This window comes from Manis pentadactyla, chromosome 11, assembly GCF_030020395.1.
Source record: "Manis pentadactyla isolate mManPen7 chromosome 11, mManPen7.hap1, whole genome shotgun sequence".
NCBI classification, from domain to species: domain Eukaryota; kingdom Metazoa; phylum Chordata; class Mammalia; order Pholidota; family Manidae; genus Manis; species Manis pentadactyla.
This window is the reverse complement of record NC_080029.1, coordinates 124,384,535-124,409,652: the sequence shown is the minus strand read 5'-3', so window position 1 is coordinate 124,409,652 and position 25,118 is coordinate 124,384,535. Positions and strand designations below refer to the sequence as shown.

The following is a 25,118-nucleotide window of genomic DNA, read 5'->3' as shown; positions in this document are numbered from 1 at the left end:
CATATTTGCAAGACATGTTATTTTTGTTTCATGTATTTCATTTCTGCCCTATACCACAACTCAGGTAACTATATGTGCCTATAAAGTAGAAAACATTCACAGAAGCCAACAAACTTCATTTCATGTTTTGGTACTAAGAGTATGTGGAGGATTTTCAGTTTATAAGCAGTTTGTGTAAAAATTATTGTTCCTTAGTGACTGTCATCACAGCCAGTAAAGGCAAGATTGAGAATTTGAAGAAATGAGAATATATATACATTAGCTTGAATCTTAAATACAAATGAGCACAACAAGGAGAATTTTGAGACCATTTTCTTAATAGCTGCACAATATTTTGAAGTCTGACCAAAACTCAGTCACCATACGTGTATCTGAAACCCACTCTTTCAAGGTCTTGTCGTAATACTAGAATCACAGACAGGAATAAAACACAGCTGACCTGTGTGACACCAGCAGTATGGTGGACTAGGACACCCTAAGCTCCTGTCCCCCCAAAACATGGGAGGGAGGAGAAGCAACGGTATGAACCAGCTTTATTGAAGCGTTGGAAAACAGTCAGAGATTTCCAGCAACCAAGAGTGTGCCCAGAATAGAAAAACCATCTTCAAAATGGTATGAAAATTCTGTGATGTTCTTACTTGCCCCTGCCCCAGCACTGGCAGCGGCAGGCTTATTCTTAGAAGTGGCAGAAGCTCGTTCCCAGTTCCCTTCCTCAAGCCAGAGACAGGATAGACTTCATTTGCAAATTACTGTGTATGTCTTCTAATTTGGAGATAGCTGAAGGACTGACTCAGGGTGCTCATCATTGTTTTGCATACTTTGAGAATTAGAAAAAGTGGCAGGCACTGCTTATAAAACTAGGTGACTACACACATAATGTAATTTTAAGAGGGGGAACAGGGAAGGCAGTACAGCACAGAGAAGACAAGTAGTGACTCTATTTCATTTTACTATGCTGATGAACAGTGACTGTAATGGGGTATGTGGTGGGGACTTGATAATAGAGGGAATGTAGTAACCACAGTGTTGCTTATGTGAAACCTGAGCATAAGACTATATATCAATGGTAACTTAATAAAAAATAAACAACAACAACAAAAAAAACTAGGTGACTACAGGCTCAGACACCTGGGGCAGGTAGAGAAGAAATCATGAAAAGCCAAGAGAAGCTACGGTGAGATTTTAGGGAAATTGGACCTTCAAAAGCAGTTGTATACGGGGGTAATTTGGAATGCCACATGCATGCCCAGGCAAAACATGTGCTCAGGAAAGATCAAAAGAACTAAAGCTTTCACCTTGGTGTGATCCCTAGGCTCGCAGCAAACCTCCCTATGTGATGCAGAAGTGCCCCACTACCGTGCTAATCTAAAGCCAAGGAAAACGGGGATTCAAGGAAATCTGCCAAAACATCTTGAACATGAGTTAAAAGGAAATGAGACTTAAATGAGCACGCTTTACAAGAAATAGTCTTTGTAAAGGTAAAACAGTTGAAAAAGTCTCAAAACATGAACAAATCTGTGAAACTCCCAGGGATGGGGAGACTCATATTCAGAATGACCATTTATAATGAAATGCCCAATTGTCAAAAAATTGCAAGGCATACAAAGAAACAGAGAAATGGCCAATTTAAAGGAACAAATGGCCCTGAGGAAGCTCAAACACTGAACTTTAGACAAAAGACTTAATTATATGCAACTAAAGGAAATCAGGAAAATGATTAAGATGAGAAAATCAACAATTTTAAAGGAACAATTCTGGAGGAGAAAGGCACAATAACATTTGCACTGGAGAGGTTCCAGAGCAGATTTGAGGAGGCAAAAGAAATCAAACTTGAAAACAGAAGTTGTTTTGTCTAAGAAGTAGAAACAAAAGTAACCAACCTAAGGGACTTGTAAGATCCCATTAAGTGGAAAAAGGAATGCATTGGGAATCCCAGAAGGAAAAAAAGCTGCATGGAGATTATTTGAAAAAAATAAGGGCAAAACTTGCCAATTTGATGCAAGGTATAAAGGTACAATATCAAGAAACTTGATGAATTCCAAATAGGGTAAAGCCAAAAGAGATGCACCAAGACACTAATCAAACTAACCAAAGCTAAAGCCAAGGAATCTTGAAAGCAGTAAGGATGAAGAGACTCATCACATAAAAGGGATCTTCAGTAGATTATCAGATTCCTTAGCAGAAATCTTGGGGGCCAAATGCCCATAACTGTTAAAAGAAAAAAAAAAAAAGGCAACCAAGAATCTGGCAAAACTGTTCTTCAAAAATGGAGAGATTAAAATACTACCAGATAAAAATCCTGAAAAAGACTGATACAACTAGACCTGCCCTGTAAGAAATGCTAAATTATGGAGATCCTCAGGTTGAAGTGAAAGGACAATGGACAGGAGCTAGAAGCCATATGAAGAAATAAAGTACACATAAGCAATTACAAAAGCCAGTGATCTGTAACATTTTGTTTTCTTCGATTTGAGACATGTAAAAACAAAATTACTGGTCTATTTTTCAGGCACAAAATTCATAAAGATATAATTGTGACAAAAATGGGGTGTGGATGGAGTTTTGTAAGAGCAAAATTTTTCTATGATATTGAAGTTATGGTATAAATTCAAATTAGATGTTATTACATGAGGATGTTAAATGGAATCCCCATGGTAATCAAAGAAGTAGCTTTAGAATATACGCAAAAGTAAGGGAATTAAAATGTTTGACTACAAAAATATCAACTAAACACAAGACCTACTGTAGAAAATGAGTGACAAGATACTACTATAAGGCATATAGAACAGAAATAGCAAAATGACAGAAGTCCCTCCTGTCAATTATTACTTTAAATATAAATCAAATTCCAGTCAAAAGAGACTGGAAAAATGATGTTGAAAACATCATTGGACTATATGCTATCTACAGAAGACTGACTTCAGATCCAAAGAAGCAAGTAAGTTAAAAAGTAAAAGGATAAAGATGTTCCATTCAAGTACTAAACAAAAGAACAGTGGTAGCTGTACCATTACCAGACAAAATAGACTTGAAGAAGGTTATGAGAGACAAAAGACATATTTAATACAAGGTCAAATACTAGATGTAACAGTTAAACATTTATGCATCTAATAACAGACTATATTAAAACAACATAGCAAAACTTAAGGGATGCAATGAAAGCATTGCTAAGAGGGTAACTGATAGCTGTTTTACCTTAAAAAAAAATCAGAAATCAGCCTTCTAACTTTATAACTTAAGGAACTAGAAAAGGAAGAAGAAAATAAACCCAAAGCCAAAAGAAGGAAGTTCAGAGCTGAGATAAGCAAAACAATAGACGTGAAAATTGCAAACCAAACACTAGTCCTTTGAAAAGATTTTTAGCACAGTAGAAAAATCTTTGGCTAGACCAAGAAAAAAAGACAACTTACTAGAAGCAAAAGAGGGTATTGCTAATGAATCTACAGAAATAAATATTAAAAGAGCACTATGAGCAGTACCATGCCAACAAACTGGATAACCTGGGTGAAATAGATATATTCCTAGAAACAAAACCTTACCAAGAATGAATCATGAGGAAGTAAAAAAATTACAGATCTATAACTAGGAAGGAAATTGGATCAGCAATAAAAAACCTCCCAGCAAAGGAAAACCCTGCAACCAATGGCTTCACTGGTGACTCCTAACAGTTAAGGAAGAAAATCCCAGTACTTCTCAAGCATTTCTTTTCTATTTATTTTTATTTTGGTATCATTAATGTACAATTAAATGAGCAACATTATGGTTAATAGACTCCCCCATTATCAAGTCACCACCACGTAACCCGTTATAGTTACTGTCCATCAGCGTAGTAAGATGCTATAGAATCACTACATGTCTTTCTGTTGTACTGCCTTCCCTGAGCTCCTCCCCCCTCATGATACTGCACAGGCATACATACACAAAGTTTCTGTTACGTGATTCTGATATTCTTGAAAAGATACTCTTTTTAACTAAAAGGAAATCTGACTTACCTCAAAAGGCAGTTTAGTAAGGGATACCATACCAATTACAGCCACGTTAGAAGCATGTATATCTGGCAAGAAAGTGACACACAAGGCTTAAACTCAGAGTTAATTTCTTCCATTCCCACATTATAGCTCATTTTCCTATTGCTGTGGGGCAACTTCACCCACAAAATTCCTTCTCCTCAGTCACCTACAGTCAACAGAAGCAGCACCTGTTCTGCTTATAGCTCTAGTATTCTCCAACCTCTATTCATAAGAATCACCTTGGGCAGGCAGTTAAAAATAAAAATCACAAGCCACTCTCCTGTAAATTAGATTTTAATGGGTTTGAGGTGAGGCTCCAAAATTTGATTTTAAACAAGTGTCCCCAAGTGATCCTTACAGGCAAGTTTAAGAACAAGCTGGAGAGGCCTGCCAGAGATCTTCACAGTTCCTCTAAATTGGTCAGCCTCAAAGGCTAATCATTCTCTGGGTGTTATGCCTTAAGGCATTTGAAAACAAGAGCAGGACAAGTTTGGAGAAGGCAGAATGGTATCTTGTCTACACTTTTGATTCAGGTTTTTAATCCTCAAAAAATTCATCAAGAAGGGGAGATTTTAGCTCGTACCGTGAAGTATACCACCACCAGGGGACAGCATAGAGCCCCCAAATTATACGTTTTGAGATTTTTAACTTCACGTTACCACATAAAATGGTTGCATTAACATTTTCCATGAAATCAGATTTTATTTTAAACGCATAAAACTTAAAAAGACACAGGTAAGAGATGTTAGTGTGTAATTTCCACAGTTTTCTCTCTCTAGAGGATCTTGTAGAGGAAAAATTCCCTTGAAGCAGCATTGCACCCAAATCCAAAAACTGTTAGACTACTGATGCCGGGGTTCTTGTTTGCAGAGTCGAAGAATGAACTTAGCAAACAGTCAAGGTAGGAGAGCCAAGGAGAGTTTTACTGAGAGATACAGTGAGAGGACAGACAGAGCTCCTGGCTTATGCCAGGAGGGGACAAGGGGGTCTGTAGTGGTGCGTTGTCTAGGGGGTTTATAGGTGGTTGAGAGACAAAGAGCTAGGGAGGCCGACCCACCAAATGGTCTCTTAAGTGTTTATCTTTGAAGAGACACTAAATTTCGTATCAGTTTTCGGACTCTTTTGCAGAGTTAACCTAAGAAATTTACTGCTTTGATCCTTTCTCAGAGTAACAGTTTTTTTGGTTTGGGAGCATATCAGTCAGGGCTGCTTGTCTTGCTTTCACGGTGAGCTGAGTTATGACTTGATTAGGGCTGGAGGAGGAAAAGCAGCATCTGGGCAAAGTTAAAGAGAAACTGGGCCTTTTAGCAGGCTAAAGTAAATTTCACAATAGCTTTATTTAATTGATACAAACAAGACATGGGCTATGTTGAGGTACTTTCTTATCTGGGGGATGTTCAAACATTCCAGGCCAGGTCATTCCTGGCTTTTTAGTTTTAACTAATCTTCATTGAAGAATGCTTATATTCCTAGTTTGATATTTTACTTTAGAGAATTAATGTGACTCTGTCTTTGTTTAATTGTTTAATATGGAGTTTTGGTAAGGGTTTTTTTCCAGAGGCCTTCACCCTACTCTGACTGCACCCACGGTCCATGTCTCACTTACGAAGGTTCCAGACACACACCCATAGTGGTGTTCCAATTTCTCTATCTTCAAGTTTCAAAATACTTGCCCTACTCTTTTAACTAGTATTGTAACTGGATGCTTTTCAATGGTTTTACTCAAATCTTCATAGAGCTCAAAGTTGGGGGGAAATGGGGTGGATAACAATATGGGCAAGCTATGCCAAGGCTTTTTTTTTTTTTTAACACTTTTTCAAGTGTAGGTCAAGTGTTGCACCAACTATCAGAAAACTATACACACACACACCCTTCCTATCCATCCTCCCAAGTTTTCTTGACACATCTCCACTTTCTCCTTTCCAGTCCACTTTTCTTCCTTCCAGAAACAGAAGGAAAATCCTCTGGTAACCCTGGTAGCTTTTACAAATATCATCTCCAAAGATTTTTTCCTCTGTTGTAATTCCATTAGAGCTGCATAAGAAACATTGAAAGACGAGGGAGAGCCTGATGAAGAGATTTTACTTCTTTCCAAACTGGCCAAATTAGATACTCTTCCTATCTAGGTGTCCCTTTGTCTATGAAAAGCGCAATCCAAGCCACTGGGGCAATTCTGCCACCTGGCTTTTGAAGTCTTTCAACTCCACAATTTCCATCTTTTCGCTAGAAAAGCTGAGGTAGAGCTGGAGCCAAATGGGCCTAACAAAACGAACAAACACCCACTTTAGAAAAGGTATGAGAATCATCAGAAATTAAGGTTGCCTGCAGAGCCAAAGGCCACCCTGGAACTTAAGTGTTCCTCTCATAACGAGGATTCCCAATCTTTTCAAGTATTTTAACAAAATGTCAGGACTCCATATGAAAATAGCTGTATTTTTAGCATGAATTGATGGAGATTACAAATAACAAAAGCTACCATGAATCCAGAAGCTGCTTAAAGTGACTGTATTCCCTGGCTCGTAACAGCACCCGCAGACATTAGAGTCGTTCATATACATGCATGGATTTTTCTAACCTAGAGAATATTTGTGGGTGCATCCGGAGTCCCCACCTACTCCACTGCCCCGCCCGCTAACCAAGAACTATGACCCTAGAACAAGCATTCTCAGTTGCGTCGAAATGATCTCCAAAGGGCGAAATCTTACTCTTCCTATATATAAAGCAGATACACATACGGCTCAAAAGCACCTATACAGGATGTAAAATGGTATTAGAATTTCATGGCGCGGGAGGGTGAGGAGCGAAGGGCTTCTTAGCAGAGCGATGAAAGAAAGGTTGAGAAACACTGTCCTGCGAGGGTTCTGAGCCTAGGAAAGTACGGTCCCGACCCGGATCCTTCCTCCCAGACAGCACGCCGAGGCTCAGGGGTATCCGGTGCCAGGACCTGGGCCAGAACGAGGTGTTCTCCCCCCCGCGGCCACATCGCAGAAGACAACGGGGCGCCGCGTGCGGATGTAAAGAACAACCGGCAAAGGGCCCTGGAAACCGCACGGCGCTGCACCGAAGCCAGAGGGGGTTGCTAGGCTCGACGGTATGAGACCCCCGGGTGGGGCCCCTCGGGCTCCGCGCGTGCTGCTTCCCCGGCTCGCCCGCCTCCCCTCGGACCTTCCCTGCGCGTCCTCCTCCCGTCCCCACTCGCGCACGAGCGCGCCCCCCACCCGGCCCCGCGCCCCCCTCACCCACGCCACGAGGCCGGCGCGCTCCGGGTGGGCGCCGGCAACTGCCGAGTCCCCAGCGTCCGCGCCCTGCCCAGCTACAGCCTCCAGCCGCCGGGGCGCGCGCGGAAGGCGGGAGGCGAGGGCGCAGGCGCGGCCCGGGCGAGGGAGGGGAGAGGAGGGGGAGCGGCGGGGCTGCGAGGGCGCGGGGGCGCGGGGAGGGTCGCCCGGGAGCGAGAGCCGCGGCCCGCGCCGCCGCAGAGCCGAGCGAATCTCGAGCCGGGCCAGCAGGTATGTGTCCTCGAGGCCGGCCGCGTCCGGTGCTTCCTCTGCCTCACTGCCCCGTGTCGTGTCCGGGGCGGGAGTGGGGGCCCGGTCAGGGTTTGCGGAGTGAGTGCTCGGGAGGGCGGGATCCTTCCGCTGACCTTCATCCCCGCCGGCCGGGAGAGCAAGGCGAGGGTGCGTGGGGTAGCCCAAGGGTTCAGCTCCAGCCTGGGGTTCTCCTTCTTGTCACATGCTTCATGAGAATTATTTCTGCAAACTGCCCTGGTTCGGGTCCAACTGCAGATGCCTTACCTCCCGTTCTCTGCCTCCATGTGCCATCTTGCATTTATTAATAAAACATGTAACCTGGGCTAGGGAGTGGGGGCGTGGGGCATTGCTGCTGGGGAAATCCCATTGCAGTATAACAAGCGTGCGCCTATTTTTGGTTTTCAGGCGTGGTATTGGGGTGGAAATCCCACACCCTGGGGATTTGTGGCTTGGTTGGTCGTGACCACTTGCTAGTGGGTTTCCCCCATTTGTCTGGAGATGCCACAGCAGCAGGATGGGCTTTCAGGAAAGAATGGTGGGTTTTCACTGTCAGGCTGGAATCCTGTACAGGGGACAGGTGTAAACTATGCAAGATAGTTACCAGCATGCTAACTTCCCAGGGAGGCTTAAACCCAGAAAATTGTCTGTCTTGATTACTGAGAGGAGACCTTGAACAGAATCCCGGAGACATGTGTGCTCAAACTCATTAAGGTTTTGCATCTGAAGATCCCTAAGTCTTGCTACCTGCTGGAAGCCAGGCCCTATGAAATCCCCCATTAATGTAGCCCATTACTGAGATAGTCACCAATACTGAGATAGCCCTAGGCCCATATTGGTTCCTTCTATCTTCTTTAATACTGCTTGACTTTTGTTTCTTTTAAAATAAAACCTACCATATGTTATAGCTAGAAATTGCATTATTTGTTTATATTCCAGACACTAACAACATTATATCTTAAAGACTGAATTTCTCTTCTGTGTATATGAACCTATTTTCCTTAGCTTTTCACCTTGCTTCAAGCAAGTCTCAAAAGTGGGATGCATGTAACAAATTACCTTTCATTCTCTTTTTCCCCCCAAAATACTATGTTGAAAAGAACAGTAAAAGGTAGAAGCACAGAATGAAAATGGTTATCACAAGATGTTGGGATATGGTAGCAAGACTGTAACTGCTTCTAAAATATAGTCAGAGTGCCACATCTAATCATGAGAAGGACACTTTCTTAAATGGTTATATGTGTCAGGTAGTGCACGTAACGCTCTTAGTGCATGATTTCATTTAATCCACACAAAACCCTGTTATCTCCGTGAAGGTGAAGAAGCTGAGACTTAGAAAGGTTAACTAACTTGTCCAAGGTCACACGGTCACGGACAGGATAAGGATGCAAATTCCAGTGCATCTGAGTGCAGAAGGTAGGAGCCTTGGGAGCCTTGAACCCAGCTGCTGCTGCTCCATCTACGATTTCATTAAGATTAAGCTTATGCAGGAGCACACAGGCTTGGATCTGGTTTGTCCATTAAAAGAAACTCTTGTTTCAGAATGGGTCTGTGTGGAGTTTTTTTGAGCATATAAAAAAAATGGGGTCCAACACATGCTTCTGTTTAACTTTCCCAAACAAGCACTTAAGTTAAAAAGAGTTGCTTCCCTTCAGATTTAAATCTATAAAATATGTACTCCTCAGGTAGAATGAAATCACTCATATTTTTCATTATTGCATTCCACTCCAATATTCTTGCCATCCTGCACATTATCTTATGGTTTCAATATCAGTCATAAAAACAACACTGTCTATCGCACTTTTGTGTGAGTGCCTTGAGGTAAAGGGATCCATTCCAGCCATGGACTATGATTCAGTGTCTCTGTGTTTATAGCAAATGCTCATTTGAAAGTCTTAGATTTATGCATTCAACTATGAATGTCTATTTAACCTTTTTTTTTTGCAAGTGCATTATTATAATGCAGGTATTGAATTTTGCTACACATTCCTAACAGTTCTCATAGACTTAGAAATTGTTGTACTTGGATCAGTGGAAAATTCACCCAATGGGGCTGCAAACTTTTATACTCAAGTCATACATTAGAGGTGGTGGTAAGAAAGGTATATGTAAGTGTAAGGTATTATTTGAAAATTACATCCCATGGAAGTTACAGCTTTTAATTATAAATTGAAGAATATTAGGTAGGAAATATATAAGACTCTCTTACAAGTTCTATAGACCCTGTTTTCTTGCTTGGGCAATATGATTGGTTTTAGAATACCATGATCTTACTTTTTCACTATACCATGTTCTATTGACAGTAAAGCAATTCGAATAGCCATTTTACCCCACAGAAAACACTCAGTTTTGGAAGAGTGCATTCCCCAGTGCTGTGGAATGCTGAGATGGAGTCTTTCTGCCCTGGGGATTTCCAATCCATGATCAGATAAACTTAAGATGAGTCCTGATGTTACTGGGGAAGCTGCAGAAAGCAAAGAGAGGTGTTGCTTGATTTCTGGGGAGGAAATAGGTTCTCCTATGGGAAGCATCTCTGTTTTCTTCAGTTGGAAATCTCATAATTCAAAAGCATTCATGAAGTAGACTAGCCAACTCTATTCTATTCAAGCAGGTTTTTATTTAATGCAGAGCTAAGCACCCTTGTTGGTGCAGCGGTCAATTTCTTCTAAACTACATATTTTGTTCTTGAAACATATATTTAGACTGGGAAAAGGCATATGATCAACTATGGATGCTTAAGCATTATTTTTTATTTCCTTCACCAAGCATCTTTTTTTTGTTTTTGTTTTTTGTTTTTATTTATTTATTTATTTATTGTAGATAATTATTTTTTATTGAAGGGTAGTTGACACCCAGTATTACATTACATTAGTTTCAGGTGTACAACACAGTGATTCAACATTTATATACAACCAAGCATCTTTTTTTGAGGGAGCAAGAGCAACAAAAATTTTTCCAAGCTATATAACTAGCATGCATTGCACTGATTGATTGTAATGCACATTTTAATGCATTGTTGAGTAAGACGCTGAGAACTGGCATTTTTGTCTTTCCTTGACTGACCTTGTAAGCTACTTAGTTGTGAAATGTGGTTTTTCAAAAAAATAACATTTGTTAACTTATTATTCTTTAAAAACTCGATTTTTTTTTCAGTGTCAATAGTCTTGAATCATAAAAGAAGTTCACAGTGTTTACTTTGAAATACTTTATTTACAACCATCTCTTTTTCTCTCCTTGGTGGCAGCCATAGCAAGGGCTTCAGTTTTATTCAGAAAGTGGTTCATAATCCACAAATTATCCCATCTCTTTTCTAAACTAACCAGTTGGAGTTCACAGATACTGTCCAGACACCCACCATAGGACCTTCATTTGTGATTCAGGTCTCATCTAGGAACCCTGTAGCTCCTTTTGGCCCTACTTGTGCCCAGTTTCCCCATATAGAAGGTGTAGGGGCTCCCAAAGTTAGATCATACCTGGCAGACATTGGCAGCAAGGTGAAAAGAAGGCTACTTAGTACTGATATACAAGAGGGTCTGGAAATCACTTCTCCTGCATCAGCACGCTCCTATATTGCAAATATAATACTCAGTGTAAAATGTTCAAACATTACATAAATATGGAAGATAGAAAGTTCAGTGATTAGAATCTTTGGTAATCTTACCTCTCAGTAATAATCAACAGTACTAGTTTTGTGTGGATTCATCCAGATTTTTCAGTGTGCATATTAAAATGTTACTGCATGCAAACAATACTATACACAGGTGCATACTGCTTGCAGTTTCTTTTCTTGCATTTGTTAATATATCTTGGACCTCTTGGAGACCCTTGAATGCCATGCTTCTAGACAATTTTTATTCAGCCACAGTAAGAGCTAGATGAGAGGAGCCCTGTAACCAGGGGAAGAGGAAGGGAACTAATGTGTGCTAGGTAGGAACCCAGCACGACCTATGTCCTATGATAGGTAGTTTCACATTCTGTATCTTATTTAACCCTTTACACTTGCACTTTGTGGTCAGCTGCTCACAAATCAGAAGGGAGCACATAGTGCATGAGGTAAGGAGCAGAGCTCATGTAAGGAGCAGAGCTGAGATTCAAGCCCAGATCAGTAAGTCTACGCTAATTCCTTCTGATTACAGGATGAAGTATGCCCTACCACATAGTTCTCTGGCTTCCCATCCTACTCTGCCTTTGCTCATCCATGCTGGCCTCCTTGCAAGTGCTCCTGCTCACGGCCTTAGCACTAATGGTTCCCTCTTCTGGAATGCATTTCCTGCAGAGAATCTGCATGATTTGCTCCCTTACTTCCTTTTGGTTTTGCTCAAAGTCTGACTACTCCGTTAAAACTACATACTCTCCCACAGGCATTCCCATCCCGCCTTTCTGCTATGCTTTTATTTATAGCCCTTTCTGGCATACTGTATAAATCAGTTATGATGCTACTTTCCATCCCTCCTGGGGAGTGAATACTGTAAAGCAGAAGGATTTTTATCTATTTGGTTCACTCCCCTAATGTTGCTGCTGTGGAAAATAACTGACAAGTCACTGTGGTATCCTTGAATCTTTCCAGTCTACCAAACTTGTTTTTGTTTTTGTTTTAGCAATTTTATTATTTTTTAATTTAATTTTTCTTGTATCATTAATACACACTTACATGAATAACATTGTGGCTACTAGATTCCCCCCATTATCAAGCCCCCACCGCATACCCCAATACAGTCACTGTCCAACAGCATAGTAAGATGCTATAGAATCACTACTTCTCTTCTCTGTGCTATACTGCCTTCCCCGTGCCCCACCCCCACCTTATGTGTACTAATTATAATGCCCCCTTTTCCCCTTATCCCTCCCCTCCCACCCATCCTCCCCAGTCACTTTCCCTTGGTAACTGTTAGTCCATTCTTGGGTTCTGTGAATCTGCTGCTGTTCTGTTCCTTCAGGTTTTGCTTTGTTCTTATACTCCACAGATGACTGAAATCATTTCATCCTGGACTTTCCCCACATAGCTAATTTCACTGAGCATAATACCCTGTAGCTCCATTGATGTTGCAAATGGTAGGATTTGTTTTCTTCTTATGGCTAAATAATATTCCATTGTGTGTATGTACCACATCTTCTTTATCCATTCATCTACTGATGGACACTTTGGTTGCTTCCATTTCTTGGCTATTGTAAATAGTGCTTGCGATAAACATAGGGGTGCATATGCCTTTTTCAAACTGGGATCCTGCATTCTTAGGGTAAATTCCTAGGAATGGAATTCCTGGGTCAAATGGTATTTCTATTTTTAGTTTCTTGAGGAACCTCCATACTGCTTTCCACAAAGGTTGAACTAATTTACATTCCCACCAGCAGTATAGTAGGGTTCCCATTTCTCCACATCCTCACCAACATTTGTTGTTGTTTGTCTTTTGGATATTGGCTGTGCTAACTGGTGTGAGGTGATATCTCATTGTGGTTTTAATTTGCATTTCTCTGATGATTAGCGATGTGGAGCATCTTTTCATGTGCCTGTTGACCATCTGAATTTCTTCTTTGGAGAAGTGTCTGTTCAGCTCCTCTGACCATTTTTTAATTGGGTTATTTGCTTTTTGTTTGTTGAGGGGCATGAGCACTTTGTGTATTTTGGATGTCAACCCCTTATCAGGTATGTCATTTACGAATATATCCTCCCATACTGTAGGATACCTTTTTGTTCTACGGACGGTGTCCTTTGCTGTACAGAAGCTTTTTAGTTTGATGTAGTCCCACTTGTTCATTTTTCCTTTATTTCCCTTGCCCGGGGAGATATGTTCCTGAAGAAGCTGCTCATGTTTATATTCAAGAGAGTTTTGCACTTATTTTCTTCTACGAGTTTTATGGTTTCCTGACTTACATTCAAGTCTTTGATCCATTTTGAGTTTACTTTTGTGTTTGGAGTTAGACAGTAATATAGTTTCATTCTCTTACATGTAGCTGTCCAATTTTGCCAACACCTGTTGTTGAAGAGGCTGACATTTCCCCATTGTATGTCCATGGCTCCTTTATTATATATTAATTGACCATATATGTTTGGGTTAATATTTGGGGTCTCTATTCTGTTCCACTGGTCTGTGGCTCTGTTCTTGTGCCAGTACCAAATTGTCTTGATTACTGTGGCTTTGTAGTAGAGCTTGAAGTTGGGGAGCAAAATCTCTCCCCTCACTTTATTCTTCCTTCTCCAGATTGCTTTGGCTATTTGGGGTCTTCTGTGGTTCCATATGAATTTTAGAACGATTTGTTCCAGTTCGTTGAAGAATGCTGTTGGTATTTTGATAGGGATTGCATTGAATCTGTAGATTGCTTTAGGCAGGATGGCCATTTTAAGAATATTAATTCTTCCTACCCAAGAGCATGGGATGAATTTCCATTTATTTGTATCATCTTTAATTTCCCTTAGGAGTGTCTTGTAGTTTTCTGGGTATAGGTCTTTCACTTCCTTGGTTAAGTTTATTCCTAGGTATTTTATTATTTTTAATGCAATTGTGAATGGAATTGTTTTCCTGATTTCCCTTTCTGCTAGTTCATCATTTGTGTATAGGAATGCAACTGATTTCTGCATATTAATTTTGTATCCCACAACTTTGCTGAATTCAGATATTAGATCTAGTAGTTTGGGAGTGGATTCTTCAGGGGTTTTTATGTACAATATCATGTCATCTGCAAACAGGGACAGTTTAACTTCTTCCTTGCCACTCTGGATGCCTTTTATTTCTTTGTGTTGTCTGATTGCCATGGCCAGGACCTCCAGTACTATGTTGAATAATAGTGGGGAGAGTGGGCATCCCTGTCTTGTTCTCAATCTTAAAGGAAAATAAGTATGATGTTGGCTGTGGGTTTGCCATATATGGCCTTTATTATGTTGAGGTACTTGCCTTCTATACCCATTTTGTTGAGAGTTTTTATCATGAATGGATATTGAATTTTATTGAATGCTTTTTCAGCACCTATAGAAATGATCGTGTGATTTTTGTACTTTTTGTTGATGTGGTGGATGATGTTGATGGATTTTCTAATGTACCATCCTTGCATCCCTGGGATGAATCCCACTTGGTCATGGTGTATGATCCTCTTGATATATTTTTGAATATGGTTTGCTAATATTCTGTTGAGTATTTTTGCATCTACATTCATCAGGGATATTGGTCTGTAATTTTCTTTTTTTGTGGTGTCTTTGCCTGGTTTTGTTATTAGAGTGATGCTTGCTTCATAGAATGAATTTGGAAGTATCCCCTCCTCTTCTATTTTTTGGAAAACTTTTAGGAGAATGGGTATTATGTCTTCTCTAAATGTCTGATAAAATTCAGTGGTTAACCATCTCATCCAGGAGTTTTGTTCTTAGGTAGTTTTTTGATTACCGATTCAATTTTGTTGCTCGTAATTGGTCTGTTTAGATTTTCTGTTTCTTCCTGGGTCAGCCTTGAAAGGTTATATTTTTCTAGGAAGTTGTCCATTTCTTCTAGGTTATCCAGTTTGTTACCATATAGATTTTCATAGTATTCTCTAATAATTCTTTGTACTTCTGTAGTGTCTGTCATGATTTTTCCTTTCTCATTTCTGATTCTGTTTATGTGTGTAGATTCTCTTTTTTTCTTAAGAAGTCTGGCTATGGGTTTATCTGTTTTGTTTATTTTCTCAAAGAATCAGCTCTTGGTTTCATTAATTTTTCTATTGTTTTATTCTCAATTTTATTATTTGTTCTCTGATCTTTATTATGTCCCTCCTTCTGCTGACTTTGGGCCTCATTTGTTCTTCTTTTTCCAGTTTCAATAATTGTGACTTTAGACTATTCATTTGGGATTGTTCTTCCTTCTTTAAATAGGCCTGGAATGCTATATACTTTCCTCTTAGAACTGCCTTCACTGTGTCCCACAGAAGTTGGGGTGTTGTGCTGTTGTTTTCATTTGTCTCCATATATTGCTTGATCTCTATGTTAATTTGGTCATTGATCCATTGATTATTTAGGAGCATATTGTTAAGCCTGCTTGTGTTTGTGAGCCTTTTTGTTTACTTTGTACAGTTTATTTCTAGTTTTACACCCTTGTGATCTGAGAAGTTGGTTGGTAGAATTTCAATCTTTTTGAATTTACTGAGGCTCTTTTTGTGGCCTAGTATGTGGTCTATTCTGGAAAATGTTTCATGTGCACTTGAAAAGAATGTGTAACCTGCTTCTTTTGGGAGGAGAGTTCTGTAAATGTCTGTTAGGTCCACTGGCCTAATGTGTTGTTCAGTGCCTCTGTGTCCTTACTTATTTTTGTCTGGTTGATCTGTCCTTTGGAGTGAGTGGAGTGCTGATGTCTCCTAGAATGAATACATTGCATTCTATTTCCCTTTTTAATTCTGTTAGTATTTGTTTCACATATATAGGTGCTCCTGTGTTGGGTGCATAGATATTTATAAAGGTTTTATCCTCTTGTTGGATTGACCCCTTTAGCATTATATAATGTCCTTCTTTGTCTCTTGTGACTTTCTTTGTTTTGAAGGCTATTTTGTCTGATAGAAGTACTGCAACACCTGCTTTTTTCTCCCTATTAGTTGCATGAAATATCTTTTTCTGTCCCTTCACCTTTAGTCTGTGTATGTCTTTGGGTTTGAGGTGAGTCTCTTGTAGGCAGCATATAGTTGGGTCTCGTTTTTTTATCCATTCAGTGACTCTTTGTCTTTTGATTGGTGCATTCAAACCGTTTATATTTAGGGTTATTATCGAAAGATATGTACTTATTGCCATTGCAGGCTTTAGATTCGTGGTTACCAAAGGTTCACGGGTAACTTCCTTACTATCTAAGAATCTAAGTTAAGTCACTTAGTATGCTATTACAAACACAATCTAAGGGTTCTTTTTCTTTCCCCTCCTTTTCTTCCTCCTCCATTCTTTATATATTAGGTATCATATTCTGTACTCTTTGTCTATCCCTTTTTATTACCTCTTGTCACAGCTATTTAACCTTAGAAACACTTCCATCTATAGCAGTCCCTCCAAAATGCACTGTAGAGGTGGTTTGTGGAAGCTAAATTCTCTCAGCTTTTGCTTACCTGAAAATTCTTTAATCCCTCCTTAAAATTTAAATGATAATCTTGTCAGACAAAGTATTCTTGGTTAAGGCCCTTCTGTCTCACTGCATTAAATACACCATGCCACTCCCTTCTTGCCTGTAAGGTTTCTGCTACGAAGTCTGATGATAGCCTGATGTGTTTTCCTTTGTATGTGATCTTATTTCTCTCTCTGGCTGCTTTTAATAGTCTGTCTTTATGCTTGATCTTTGTCATTTTAATTATTATATGTCTTGATGTTGTCCTCCTTGTGTCCCTTGTGTTGGGAGATCTGTGTACCTCCAAGGCCTGAGATACTATCTTCTTCCCCACATTGGGGACATTTTCACCAATTACTTCCTCAAAGACACTTTCTATCCATTTTTCTCTCTTCTTCTTCTGTTACCCCTATTATATGAATATTGTTCCATTTGGATTGGTCACACAGTTCTCTCAGTATTCTTTCATTCTTAGAGATCCTTTTATCTCTCTGTGCCTCAGCTTCTTTGTATTCCTCTTCCCTAATTTCTATTTCATTTATCGTCTCCACCATACTAATCTGCTTTTAATACCCTCCACTGTATACTTTCTTCAATGATTGGATCTCCATCCTAAATTCATTCCTGCATTCTTGAATATATTTCTGTACCTCCATGAACATGTTAATGATTTTTATTTTGAAATCTCTTTCAGGCAGATTCATGAGGTCAATTTCATTTGAGTCTTTCTCAGGTGTATTCATAATTCTGCTTTTAACCAGGTTCTTTTGATGTTTCATAATTTGTCTGTGGTGCCCTCTAGTGCCCAGAAGCTCTACTCTCTGGAGTTGCTCAGCCCCCAGAGCAATGTCTGGGGTCACTGGGAAGCAGTGTTGGTGCTTCGGGGAAAGAAAGAGCTTTTTTTCTGCTTTCCAGCTGCTATGCCTGTCTCCACTGCCAGGACCAGTGGGCCGAATACACAGGTGTAAGCCTCTATGCTTTGTGTTTGTAGCTGCCGTAGGTCGGGCTTCCCTCTGGCTCACCTGACTCCAGGGCGGAGGTTGCTGGTTTGCAAGCCTGAGCCAGGTGCAGGCTTGCGAGGAGGAAGACACAGCAGGCTGCATATCAGGTGGGGAGCCTTGGAGCTGCATAGCCAGCCAGAGGAATAGAGTACCTGAAGATCATTTAAGCTCCCAAACTGCTGGGCAGAGTGTACCCGGACAATTTTGTCTACCTGTCCTTTCTCCTGAGCAGTAAGCTCTGTGCAATCCTTGCCCCTTTAGCAGCCCTCTTGCTTTTAGGAAGTCTCTCAGACTGCCCGGCCCAGATCCCACCTAGAGCAGCCGGATATAAATCCCTGTTTTCCACAAGCAGGTGGAATCTCCGTCTCTCCAGGTATTATTTAACTTTCCAACTGCACTAAATCACCAGAGCACCATGGAATGTAGGTTTGTGCTCCCAGCGCAGATCTCCAGGGCTGGGTGTTCAGCAGTCCCAGGCCTCCACTCCCTCCCCGCTCTGTTTCTCTTCTTCCCGCCTATGAGCTGGGGTGGGGGAAGGGCTTGCCCCACCACCACCACCACCATCACAGCTTTGGTACGTTACCCTCTTCTGTGAGGTCTGCTCTTTTCTCCAGGTGTGTGCAGTCTGGTGCAGCCTTCTTTCCTGTTGCTCTTTCAGGATTAGTTGTATTAATTATATTTTTGTATTATATGTGGTTTTAGGAGGAGGTCTCTGTCTCACCTCTCACGCCACCATCTTTGATCCAATCCCACCCTTGTTTTTGTTAGCCCTCGTAGTTCCTCAAAGTGAAAAGTGAAACCTCTAAAATGCAAAGGCTGTGTATGTCTTTGAGGAACAGCATAGAAACTAGAGACAAATCTGGGAAAATCTTTTCTGTCTTTTGAGTTAGGGAGAGAGGAACCTCCCAGAAGAGTTGGCTCCTATAAAGATGGAAAGAAAGGTGCCTGAGGACTGGAGTGTGTAACGAGGCAGCCAAAGGGACCTGGGGAGACGGCCTGGGATGCAGAGGAGACCTGTGTGGTTTCCTCTATTTGTAGTAAGTAATATTTTTTGAAGATTTCCAAAGAAGGAGATGCCAGATTCCACCAACTTTCCTAGTGGCCCTGAGTCACTGGGAAGAAGGAATCAATGGACAATCACACAGGCAGGTTAATCACTGCACTACCAGCAGACAGGGCATTTTTTAAAGATTAAATATTTGTTGGTATCATCCCTGTTGAAGCTGGGGTGTGAGGGCTCATTGCCGGAGCACTTACCCCATGTGTCCAAGTTCTGGTGGGAAGCGTGTACGAACAGTTCACAGATGGAGATCCTCTTGGCCCAAGAGGCCCCAGACTGCCAGTTACCTTTCCTACATCTGTTGTCTGTAGCAGTTCTTGGGCCACAGTACAATGATAGGCCTTTGGGGGACTAATTCAACATTAGAAAACATAGAATCGGGTACACTGGGATGATGGAGAGAGTTGATGGTTATGAGGTGAAATCTCGGCAAAACTGCTCCTTAGCCACAGAGGCCACTGCGGCGGCCTCCTCTTCCCCCCTCCCCCTCCCCCCTTCTGCCCTCCCTTCGCTGCACCCCCTCCTCTTCCTCCTCCACTTCCTCCTCTTTCTTCTCATATTGCTTTAATTGCTGCCCTAGGAGATCTGAATTACCTGCCAGGAAAGAATTCTCTTTCAAAAAAATGCAACCTCTCTAAAACTGTTTTTGATTTGTAACAGAAACTTGGAGCTAGGACAGGGACTGATAACTCGAGTTACCACAGCTCATTAAAACAAAGAATTCTAGTAAGTACTTCTGCCCTTTGCAGCCCAGTTTTCTGGAAGTCCCGGCTGCCGTGAGGCAGCTGACCTCTGGCCTCCGGTCTCTAGCCGTAACCGCGGCAGCTCTTGGCCGCGCTCTCTTGCTCTAAACAAGCCCCAAGCAGGTGATTTCACCTGTGGTTCCCTCCGAGTTGCCCACCTAGTTGCAGTACTGCCATCAGATCCAGTCAGTGCTGTGTATAAGGTCAAGTAACTTTTCTCTCATAATGATTTTCCTTCACATAGTTCGATCTTTGTATTTTACCTGAATTTGAGGAAATGTTTTGTTTTGTTTTTATTTCTGTGACACTAATTCTCCTTTAACCATGACTACTCAAATTTGTTAGTTTTGCCCTCCAAACCAAAAGAACAGGATGAAACATTGAATTCCTCAAATAAAGATAATATTCCCTTGTTTGGGGACATGGTCTCAAAAGGAAAGCTTGGAAATCTCTCTCCCATCTCTCCCTGTCCTTCATTGTCAATTTCTGCTCCCCCCTGGGTGTCTTACAAGGAATCGCTGTCCCCACCCCTCTACTGAAACAGAACTCTTAAAGTCACCCACGGTTGCTTATCACAAATCCAGTGGCTGTTTCTCAGATTTCGTTCCTATTGGTTCAGCAACGTCTGACCGTGTTGACCTCTCTTGCTCCTTGAGACGCTCTCTGTTGGCAGCTTCCTCCTATAAGGTATCTGGTCCCTGCTTCATCCTTCCTGTTCTTCTGATAGGTGGTCTGGTGAAGTGCCTACGAATGTGGGCTCTGCCTAGGTTTTGAATCTTGGCTCTCGTACTTGTTAACTGTGCCTTTGAACCTCCGAGACTCAGTTTCTTCAACCATAAAATGGGAAGAGTAGCTATGTCACAGGGCCTCAGCAAGAGGATTAAATGAGTGTGCCTAGCAAAAAGTAAGGACTTAGTAAAAGTCACCTTTTATCATTATCGCTTCCTGTTAGATACCATTGGAGCCTCACTTGTATCTACAGATAAAAACCTAACATTAGTTCCTTACTACTTATTGCCCTGACCCTTCCCAGTGTGTGCTTACTCAGAGCCTTGGTCCACATAGTCCTCAACCACAGACCAGTTCACCTCTTCCTGCTCTGCCCCTCCTTCCCTGGCCAGAGGAAGGAATGTGCTGAGAGTTGCCCCTGCGTGGAGGCATTGAGCAGACTGCCTTTTACAGAAAACATCCTCCCTTGGGCACCGAGCCTCTCTTTCTCAGGCAGAGTATAAATTCCTTAAGGATACCAGACATAAATTACACTTAAAAAAAATACCTCCTCAGCATTTAGTGCTATACTTTACACATAGTAGGAATTTAACTCATATCTTTTAACTGCCAAAACATAGTCTTTCTTGGTCCTTCCAATATCCTTTTTCCTCCTAATCCAAAATATGTATCGATCAGTCCTCAGGTCCATGTAAGCATTATGTGGGAAAACTGAGTCAACACCACAGGGAGAGTTTACCATCTCATAATTTTTTTGGAATGAGGCAGGATATATAGAAATCATTAAAATAAGTGGGAGCTCAGGGAGTAATTTAATGTTTTTTTAAGGAATTTAATGTTTTTAAAAGGAGTTTGAAATCCTACCAACCTATGAAGCTGTTAGGATTTTTAAAACTGTTTGGAACTTTTTTCTGTCCTCATGCCATCCCTCCCAAGTAGAGAGAGCATGGGAGATATAGACGGCAAATCTTTAAAGTCTTTAGACCTTGCCACAGACCTGTTCCTAAGCCACTCTGTTGTGGTCCTGTTTTCTTTCCATTTACTATCCAGGTGAAGAGGACATTGAAGTTAAATGAAGATCAAAGGACGGCCTGCCTACTTTTTACAAAAATCAGTGCTATTGCTAGTGTTGTCTGTTGGCATGGCAAACAACCCACATTTCCATCAGTTTCTGCCATGTCTCTGCAGTCATGAAAAGTCGTAGAGTGGTGCTTCCAACAGAATAACTCCCCCTCTCTAACCCTGGATGCCCTTAGGACCATGTTCTTTGCATCTTGAGATTCTATAGCAGGATTTCTCAGCCTGACCACTATTGCATTTTGGGCCAGGTATTTCTTTGTTGTGGAGGCTGACCCAGGCATTATAGGATGTTTAGCAGCATCCCTGTCCTCTACTCAGTAGATGCCAGTTGCATTTCCACACCTCTCTTCATTGTGATAACCAAAAATGTCTCCATACATCGACAAATGCCCCCTAGGGTGCAAAATCATTAGCAATTGAGAGCTACTGCTCTATAGGATCAATCCAGATAACTCAGCATCTTCCCAGTTTATAGAATACCAGAAGTTGGACAGTTTATATCATGTGAAGATGAAATTATAATCAATATGAAAGGTAAATTAGGGTTTGAAATGACCAACATAGAAAATGTAGCATCTACTGATCTTTCTCAACTTACAATAGGGTTATGTCCCAATAAATACATCATAAGTTGAAAATATCATAAATCAAAAGTACATTTAATGCACTACCCTAATGAACACCATAGCTTAGCCTAGCCTAGCCTACCTCAAACATGCTCAGAACACTTATATTAGCCTACAGTTGGGCAAAATCATCCAACACAAAGCCTATTTTATAATAAAATGTTGAATATCTCATGTTACTTATTGAATACTGGGAGTGAAAAACAGAAAAGTTGTAAGTATATTGACTATTTGATCTTGTGGTTTCATGGCTAACTACAAGCTGTGGCTTGCTGCACCGGCCAGCATCATGAGAAAGTGTCTTACTGTATTATCACTACCTGGGGAAAAGGTCATTCAAAATTTGAAGTATGGTTTCTACTGAATACACATCATTGTGCATCATTGAGAGTTGAAAAATCATTAAGTCAAGCTATTGTAGGTTGGGCACCATCTGTATAAGTGGTTATAGATTATATAACAAGTAAGGAGATGTAAACAAATTAACTAGTTACAGAAATTCAGGCCATCATACTCCTAAAGGTCTTGGGACTGGTTACAACATGTTCTGGGGCTATTATAATCATTTTTTTATTTTTGTTATAATTGTATTTAAGTACCCAAAATACTTTCCTTTTGACAGTACATGTATTAAACAAAAATAATGAATATTTCTGGAGAAATCTTCATTAACGGATTACCACAGGGGAAATTATATTTGACGTAATGTAGGCTGACTCTCTCCACCAGACTGCTTCTGAGCAGAAAACAGCTCTAAGACAATACTTTCAATTGCTTTCAGTGGTGAAGTGATGAAGTAGGAATGACAAGATTGTTTGTGCTTTGGTAAAGGGCCACAGCTGCCCTGTGATCTTCATGGCCATTAGAAATTTAGCTTTAGACTTGTGATTCAAAACCCACCTCTAATTGACAATCATCACTATGTTTTTTGCAGTAGCATAAATTGCATGCCACTTGCAAAGACTAAAGGTAACAGTTAATTACACTGCTTTCTAAAAATATTAGACTCCAACCTTGGGAGAGACTTGCTTTCAAGGAGGCAAGGTAGAATTACATGACAATTGTGAACAGCTTCAATGTTCCAGACTTGTGCTAACAGGTAGAAGGAACTCCAATGATCAGGTCCAGTGCTATGGACTGAGTTTTGTCCCCCAAAATGCATATGTTAAAGCCCTAACCCCCAAATTGAATCTGGAGATAGGGTCTTTAGGAGGTAACTAAGGTTAAATGAGGTCATAAAGATGGGACCCTAATCCCATAGGACTGTGGCCTTATAAGAAGAGGACGCTGATCTTAGATTTCCAGGCTCCAGTACTGTGAGAAAGTAAATTTCTGTCATTTAAGCCATACAGTCTGTGGTACTTTATTATGTTAGCCCGAGCTAACTGATACTTCAGCATCCTCATTGTAGAGAGGAGGAAAATGGACCCAGAGAGGTAAACTACTTGCCCAAGGTCAAGCTACTAATTAGTGGCAGAACTGGAACATAGAACCTAGGTTTCCTGATTGCTGGGCTGATATATATTCCCCTTTCCACACTGTCTTGGGTCATAGAGCGCTCTTATCCTTTACCTCTAGAACCTGTTCCTCATCACTGTTGTAAGCATCAGGATCCTAATACTTGTTCTGTTTATCTCAGGATTGTTGTAAGGATCAGTGAGACAGTACCCAAAAAAAGACAGTTTGAGTTTCAAAACTACAAAATATTTTACAAATGTAACTATTATATTCAAATCAGATTTTACCTGATTAGAAGGAATCAATCTGCTTCTGAAAATTATAAGTTGACGGTCTAGTCAAGTTGGTACCTCTGTGGAGTAGTATGAAGGGTAAATGGTCACAGGTGGAAGGGTTGGCCTTTGGCTTTAGGTAATGAATCAGAAGACAGAAAGCAGAAGGTGGTAGGAGACCTAATTTAGTGGAATATCATCTCAAGGTACAACTGAGAGCAAGATGGCCTCTCTTTTGTTGAGTTGTAAAAGCTTGGGTAAGGTGAGTTGGCCTAGTAATAGGCATGTTCCTCTTCTCAGGACAGAATGTCAGAGGTGGAAGAGATCTAGTACCAGACAGAGTTCCTGGTGGTAAACAACAGAACAGTTGTTCTAGAAAATATTTTACAAATGTAAAATCATTCACAACTCAACTTTCATTGAACTTATTGAAAACATATCATGAAGGAATATGTTTATCTAAAAGTAACAAAAAGTCTGAAAAACAGTGGCTTAAATAGGTGGATGACTTATTTTTGCAATGTAGTGCATCTAGCAGCAGCAGCCAGGTTGTCTTGCTGCTTAAGGGTGCCATCAGAGGCTGAGGACTCTGTTTGGCGTTTTGTTCCTCATGGTCACACATGGCTGCTCTACCTCCAGACGTTTCATCTGGAAGTAAACCATCTGTGTCACTAGGTATGGGTCCCGGACTTCCCACTGAGTGTCTTCCTTTCTGTGGTTTAGTTCCAGACAGGAAGGAGGAAGAACAAAGGTGAAGTGTGGAAATCTTTTCCTCTCTAGGTTTTGCCTTCATATTGGGAAAGAGATTTATTCCTCTATTTAATTAATCAGAACCATATCACATGATCACTTCTTAATGTAAAGGAGTCTGGGAACTCGTGTATTTTGCTTTCTGGCCTCTGGAGTAGAAGGAGACGGGGGGAAAGGGATTGAAATATTTAGCCAAGCTGAAATACCTGTGACAGAAGAACATGTAATTTATGCAGAATCATAGAGGCTGGAGAGCCAGGCTCAGAATATCAGCAGAGCGGCTGGACACAGCTAGAGAATTCTGCTCCCTGGCACTCCTGTTCTTCTCTGGGCTGACTGCTGCCAGTCAACATTCACTGCCATAGCCCTGGATTCTCCTTCCCCTGCAGCCAAACTTTCATGTTCTTATTAAGGATTCAAAGTCTGGCTGAGCCCAGGTCACATTTCCATGCTGTAGCTAGTTACATGGGAGGGGTAAGGAGAGGGAACCTATGTCCCCCTCGGGCTTCTGTGATGGGGAGGGGGAGCTTGCTCACCACCCATTTGGGGATTCCTCCAAAGTGAGGGGATACTCTAATGCTAGGTGGCCAAGTGACAAATAGCCACCATCCCCCTATTTGATAGATGGGGAGCCTGGAGCCCAGAAAGAGGAAAGGTCCGAGTCAATGCCACAGAGCGGATAAAGGGCAGAGCCAGGATTTTGTCTTATCAGGACACACCCAGTCTGGTTGGTCCTAGGGAGGCAGCTCTGTCTTTCCCTCAGAATCCTTGACATTCCATAGGGTGAGAGGGACTTTGTCTTTGGAGGCAGCCCCCCCTTC

The 25,118-nt window shown here is 41.2% G+C and overlaps 1 protein-coding gene and 1 long non-coding RNA gene across 2 annotated transcripts in view; both read left to right on the top strand.

Moving 5' to 3' along the window:
- The first annotated feature begins 750 nt into the window (after window positions 1-750).
- LOC130679432 (uncharacterized) lies at window positions 751-2,436 on the top strand. Its single transcript, XR_008992375.1, has 2 exons — window positions 751-861; window positions 1,109-2,436. It is a non-coding gene; the product is annotated as an uncharacterized LOC130679432 (long non-coding RNA).
- A 4,992-nt stretch (window positions 2,437-7,428) lies between these two features.
- The window catches only part of TMEM266 (transmembrane protein 266), a 160,675-nt gene continuing 142,985 nt past the window's right edge, over window positions 7,429-25,118 (top strand). Inside the window, 1 exon segment of the mRNA XM_036907596.2 lies at window positions 7,429-7,516. The gene's annotated coding sequence lies outside the window, so the exon portion shown is untranslated.